The following is a 6873-nucleotide window of genomic DNA, read 5'->3' as shown; positions in this document are numbered from 1 at the left end:
CAGTAGGAGGCCAAAGCCATCTGTGAGGAGGTACTATGCTTCCACGGTAGCTCTGCTCCTTGATACCCTTCTCCTTGGGCCATGATAGTGCAGTTCTGCTGCAGCCACACTACCAGGGATTCCCCAGCCCATGCTGCCTTAGGGACTCTCCAAAGGAGAAACCCCTCACAAAGATGGATCTGTAGTAAAAATAATGCAGGCCTGGGCTGTATTATCACTTCCTTGATAGCTCAGAGGAACCAATAGAAGAATGATGTGCATCTCCTTAGTTCTGCCTCTAACCAGCATGAATCCAAGCCATTTACCGTGCATACTCAAGGAAGAATTTAGGAAGAAACACTGCTGGCTCTATGGGACTGCTAAGAAGAGCTATAAACAAGATGTGGATGGCAGTACTTCCGCATTCTGGCATAAAGGGCAATTTCAAATTGTCAGATTTATGGATGATGGAGTGGGCATGCAAATGCATACTTATACCCACTGTTTCTCTTGAATATCCTGTCAATCCCATTAAGAACCTAATCTCAGATTCAAATTGACTACATATTCTATTACCAATATTTGTAAGACTCTATGGCCTGGTAAATAAGGGAATGGAGAAAGGAGGTTAATAAAGATTATGTTCATTTGGAATTAGATAGTTTATTATAAGGGTGATATCAATACTTTTAGGGAGAAAAAAAGTATTCGAGAGCTTGTACAAGCCCATCCCATAAGGAAATATGTCATTGAGTGTTTCACATTGATTTAATGTCTGATACAATTGTACACAACTGATTCCAAAACACATTCGTCCTGTTTAGTGAAATAGATACTACATGACCCTTGATGTAACAACCATAGAGAAAATGATGATGAACACCATAGAAAGGGCTTAATGGGATAACATCAAGAAAACACAGATTAAATGAAATGAAAGGAAATGCTTTCTATCATTTCTTGTTATTGGGAAGTAATGATGGAGCTACAAAAAAAAATCCTTAGCAGATGGCAAGTCATCTTAATCAAGCAAATTAACGGATCATACATTTAAAAAATAAAGTAGTGGGTTATTTGACATGCACTGTAATTACATTGGACATATTGCTTTCAATAAACGTTAAAGGACAAATTAACATTACAGTCGTGCCAACTATGTTTCTAAATCTGCTTTTCAAGCTTATAATTAAAATCCTAAATTATTACTGCAGCAAATTAAGAGTTTTAATGTGATTCAAACATCGTGATCATTAGCATTTAGTTTTCTTTCTTCTTTTTTTTTAAGTAGACTTTTTAAAATGCAAATCTAAACAATATCCACCTCAGTAACTGCTAAACAGTAGATAGGGTAGAATTACATAGTGCAAATACACATATTCCAGGCCTGTACTCTGTGAAAATCATTATGACACTGAGGTTAAACTGTATATTTTAAAGAAAAGTACCATCCAACACTCTGGGTATTTGAGAGGTAGTCTGCTTTAGTAGCTTTAAAGCGTCAAAAGGGGATGAACAACGTATTAACTACTGTAAGCTACTGGAATAGGCATCTCTTCTGCAATAAATTGTTTGTATATGTCTTATGCCATCAGGGTCTGAGCCAAAAAAACCCTAAAATCAAAGAGTCTTTCCATTAACTTTAAGGAGCACTGGATCAGGCCCTTATTCCCTATCATTTCCTCTTCACTGTGCTCTGCTCTCTCTGCCTTATCTGCTCTTCATCCTTCCCCATGACTGCTTTTGTCTCCTCTCATCACCTGATCTTTCATGATCCTTTTGCTCCTTCACCACCCCTCTGTTTTCTACTTTTCTCCTTTCATTGCAAACGAAGAGCCAGACAAAGGGTAACTGTAATTGCACGCACGATTAAAATATTCAGGTGAAAAATAAAAGCAAACATTTTCGAAACAGCAAATTTTCTCAGTGCTCTTTTGCCAGCTGCTTTTTGTAGCCAACTCAATAGCACCTCAAGTTGTTTAAGTCAACACTTAACCTGTGTTATAATCACTCAAGACTAATTTTTTTAAATAAACAACTACTGTAGCTTCTGAGCCAATCAGCCTACCTATCTTTAACTCCCAAACTACCTTTTTGTTCCATTCCACTATGATGCCTTCTTTTAAAAATGCAGATTCAACCATTCTTTCCCCCTTCTTTGGTCTTCTCCACAGCTTCTCAGTCTCACCCTGATCTCTATCAAACATTTAAACACACACACACAAAACCCCTTATATAATGAATCTTTTTTTCCAGAAACTATCCTGCTACTATCCCATCTCCCCTACAGCTACTTTGTTTTTTTCCCACATAGTTTCATGTTTTGCTTGTAAATTTCATTGGGTCTAAAGTAATCCCATAGTCAAAAGATGAGGCTGCTCTGTTTTTTTTTTCTGGAGCTTTCATTTACAGTAATTCTTGCAATGTAATATTAGAGATATCTGTCTATGTACAAAGACAACAACTGCAGGTCACTATAATAAAAGTTTAATTAACCTGATTTTTTTGAAGAGTGGCCTCAATTACTGCAAGCATAATTTCTGTGCCCAAAATTAAATGAGAGAAATAATCATGTCACGTAGGAGAAATATGCTGGCTATCCAGTGTGCAGGTGCACCGAGAAATGGTGCAAGGAACCATAGTGGGGGCAGCTGTGATCCCTCTGTGTGGAGGAATGCCCTCTTAAAGTACCCTTGGAACACCCCCTCACAGAAAGAAAGTGGGACCATGGTGGAAGTGTGACACACCAAGAGGTTAAGCTGCTCTGTTTCTTAGGCTTGGCATGTGACGGGGTGTCAAGTTGTACCCTCACTGACCTACCCTCATGCAATATGGCTTGACACAATCCCCTATTCAGGATTGTCCCTTAAAGAACAATATAGCCATAAGTAGTTAAAAAAAAATTGCACTCACAAGGAAGGGTAATTAGATCTCTAAGAAATAGCATTCACATCCTTAATTAGTTGCAGTCTTACAAGCGCATGTATTGGCCAGGCAGGGCTGGCCTTACCATGAGGCGAACTGAGGTGGCCGCCTCAGATGCCAGACTGTGAGGGGGTGCCACCAGGACCCAGAGTGTAGAAAATTGTGTCTGCTGATGGTGCATATGTATTCTCTCTCCTCTAGATGCACAGAGATGGTGGAGTGCTCTGCTGGAGGAAGGAGGGCACAAGAGACATAACAGGCAGGCAGGAGAAAAGATGAGAGAGAATAACAGAAAGCAGCAGGAGCTACAGGAAGAGAGAGGAGAAGGAGTCTCTTATGTACCTCTCTAGCACCCCCAGGAGCCTGGACTGATTAACACCAGCTTCTCAGGGAGCTTCCTGTCTCCTGCTGCTTCCCTGAACCCACTTGAGGAGAACAGTCAACTGAAGTAGTAGTTAGTTAGGCCCTTAAGACGCTGATATCTTCCCTCACTCAGGCCCTGCTACCAGCCTGCTTATTTGTCCCCTTCAATTGAGTGTTGAGAGCCACTATATCTGGCACAGAACAGCAGTCATGAGTGAAAGAAGAAAACGCCCCTCTGGGGCAGCATTCAGAAAAAGAAAGAAAGCAAAGGAAGCTTTTCTATCTAAGCAGGAAGGAGCTCTCCTGAGATACATATACACAAATGTTCTCAGTGAGCCTTCCAGCCCCAGTGAGGATGTGAATGGTAAGGAGATGCCTGATTTTCCAGTTAGTCAGAGTGCAGGTGACCTGGAATTACTGCCGCATCCATATCTCCATCTCAAATGGATGTAACCATGCACATTCCTGAAGAAAAGTGTAGATCAGCGGCGCGGGCGATGGATGTTCTGGCCGCAGCTTCCCGCCTCCCCCATTGGCCTGGGATGGCGAACCACGGCCAGTGAGAGCCATGATCAACCGAACCTGCCGACATGGCAGCTAAACAAACTGGCCCGGCCCGCCAGGGTGCTTACCCTGGTGAGCCGCATGCCAGAGGTTGCCAACCCTTGGTCTAGATGATCCAGGATTGTGGATCCAGTTGAACAGTAGCCTGAGGGACTTTCTTGTATTGCACGGGCCACAGCAAGTGAAAAGCTTCATGTTCCCCAAAGACAATGAAAATAGAAGTTTCCATCCAACACATTACTGGCATGAAATCCCCACTGGTGACAAAATGGAGAGGCCATGGCTTATGTACTCAAAAAAACAGAATGTTGCATACTGTTTTTGTTGCAAACTCTTCAAGTCTAATGTTCCAGCTACATTGGGATCTACAGGAACAAAGGACTGGAAAAATCTGGCATGCCATGAGAAGGCAGAAAATCACCAGGGAGCATTCCATAGGTGGAAAGAGCTTGAGATGAGACCAAGGTTAAAGGCCACGATAGATGATCAGCATCAAGAGAAGATTGCATCAGAGTCTCTTTACTGGCAAAATGTTCTGAACAGGCTCATTGCCATTGTGAGAATGCCTGCTACCCAAAACTTAGCACTGCATGGCACTTCAGATCAGCTGTATGTGCCAAACAATGGAAACTTTCTTAAAATTGTGGAGCTGATGGATGAGTTTGATGCTGTTCTTCAGGAGCATCTAAGAAGAGTCACCACCCAAGAAATGTACACACACCACTACCTTGGAAAAAGCAATTCAAAATGAGATCATATAGTTACTGGCAACAAAAGTCAAACAGAAGATTGTGGCAGATCTGAAGTCAGCAAGATATTACTCTGTTATTCTGGATTGCACACCTGACATCCGCCATACAGAACAAATGACTCTAATGGTGCATTTTGTAACAACAGAACCTAGTGAAAATGTCCCTGCAATGGTGACTGTCAGAGAGTATTTTCTGGAATTTATTGACATTGATAATACTGCAGGAGCCGGTATGACAAATGTGCTTCTAAAAAAGCTGGAAGATACGGTAATCACGATAGCTGACATGAGAGGTCAGGGCTATGATAATGGTGCCAACATGAGAGGAAAGAACAGAGGAGTGCAGACATGGATCCGAGATTTAAACCCATGAGTTTTTTTTGTCCCAGGCAGTTCTCGTTCATTGAACTTGGTGGTCAGTGATGCAGCATGACTGTGGGGCTGCTGAATTTCTTAATGTAATTCAAAGCATCTATGTATTTTTCTCTGCATCAACTCATCGATGGCAAATTTTGAAGCAACATCTGGGAACATCCACTCTGACACTGAAACCACTGAGTGCCACATGATGGGAAAGTCGAGTGGAGGCGATAAAGCCTATCAAACACCAAATTGGGAAGATAGATAATGCCGTAGTTGCCATTCTGGAGGATAATGCTATGACAGGAACTGTTTATGGGAGAACAGTGGCAGAGGGAAATGGAATCACCAGAAACATACATAACTTCAAATTTCTGTGTGGCTTAATGTTGTGGCATGACATACTATTTGAAATAAATGTTGTAAGCAAGAGACTCTAAGGTGTTGACCTTGATATATCTGGAGCAATGGAACAACTGGACAAAGCAAGGTCATACCTACAGTCTTACCGGTCAGGTGAGGGATTTCAAAATGTTCTGAAGAGTGCACAGAAGTTGGTAGAGGAACTTCACACTGAAGGTATATTCCCATCCATTCAACAATACAAGAGTCACCGAAGAAGAAGACATTTTGATTACGAGGCACGGGATAATCCCATACGAGACCTCAAACAACAATTCAAAGTTGAATTCTTTAACCAGGCGCTAGATTGTGCAATACAGTCAGTTAAAGAATGTTTCATGCAGCTCAAGGAACACAGCAGTATATTTGTGATGTTGTATGATATTCCACAACTCCTCATTATACCTGAAGTTGACCTACACCAGCAATGCAGAGCACTAGAGACAGTGTTGACACATGATGACATGCATGATATTGATGCGAGTGATTTAGGTGATGAACTGAAAGCCCTTTCAAGATACATTTCAGCAGGATCAGCTCCAAAGGCTGTTCTGGAATATATGTGCAAAAATAAGATGACCAACCTCTTTCCAAATGCTTTTGTTGCTCTGTGCATACTTCTAACACTTCCTGTAACAGTTGCCAGTAGAGAACGCAGCTTCTCCAAGCTGAAGTTAATAAAAACACATCTACGCTCCACAGTGACGCAGGAGAGGCTGGTCACCCTTGCAACCATCTCAATAGAGCATGAGCTGGCCCAGATTGTGGACCTTCAGGAAGCAGTTCAAATCTTTGCAACCAAGAAGGCACGGAAAGCACCACTTTGATTATTCAAACAGATAAAAATGCCAGTGTTTACTATGCAGACAAGAAAAGTTACATTTGCTGTTCAGGCATTTGAAAATTAAGTGTTACTTAAAATTTTTGAACGAGGCATTTTAAGTTGTTAGTTCTCCTTTATTGGAGTAGGTAGCAGAGCAGTACCATGAGAGGAGTAGAACAGGAAGAAGGCAGAATTGAGACCTTTCAAAGTTTTGGCCCAAGCGAGGTGGCATGGGGGCATCATTGAGCTCTTTGCCTCATGTGCCAAAATGTTGTGGCCTGGCCCTGTGAAGATTTCATTTTCAAAAACAGGCAAAAAGAGCAGATTTTGTAAGACATTTAGGTGCCTAGAAGTACAGAGAGATCAAAATCAATGAGAGCTAAGTGCTTAGGTGTTTTTGAAAACCCCCCTAGACACCTATCTGCATCTTTAGATGCTTAAATGCCCTTGAAAATCCAGCCCAAAAGTACCTTAAATATGATATGGTATACTGCAGCACATACATAAACTGATGCACAAGAATAACTTCACTGAAGTCAGTGGGAGTATTCCCAGGCATAAAGTCATGTATGTACTTAAGTCTTTTGCAGAATTGGGATGTTAATTTGTTCTTTATCTAATATTAACTAATGTAGCACTTATGAATACAATATAAAATGTGCCATTACACTGTATAATCAAGCATGCCAAGTATAATTCTTTATGAGGG

The sequence above is a fragment of the Mauremys reevesii genome, linkage group 1 (genome assembly GCF_016161935.1).
Source record: "Mauremys reevesii isolate NIE-2019 linkage group 1, ASM1616193v1, whole genome shotgun sequence".
Classification (NCBI taxonomy): domain Eukaryota; kingdom Metazoa; phylum Chordata; order Testudines; family Geoemydidae; genus Mauremys; species Mauremys reevesii.
This window is presented reverse-complemented; position numbering follows the sequence as displayed.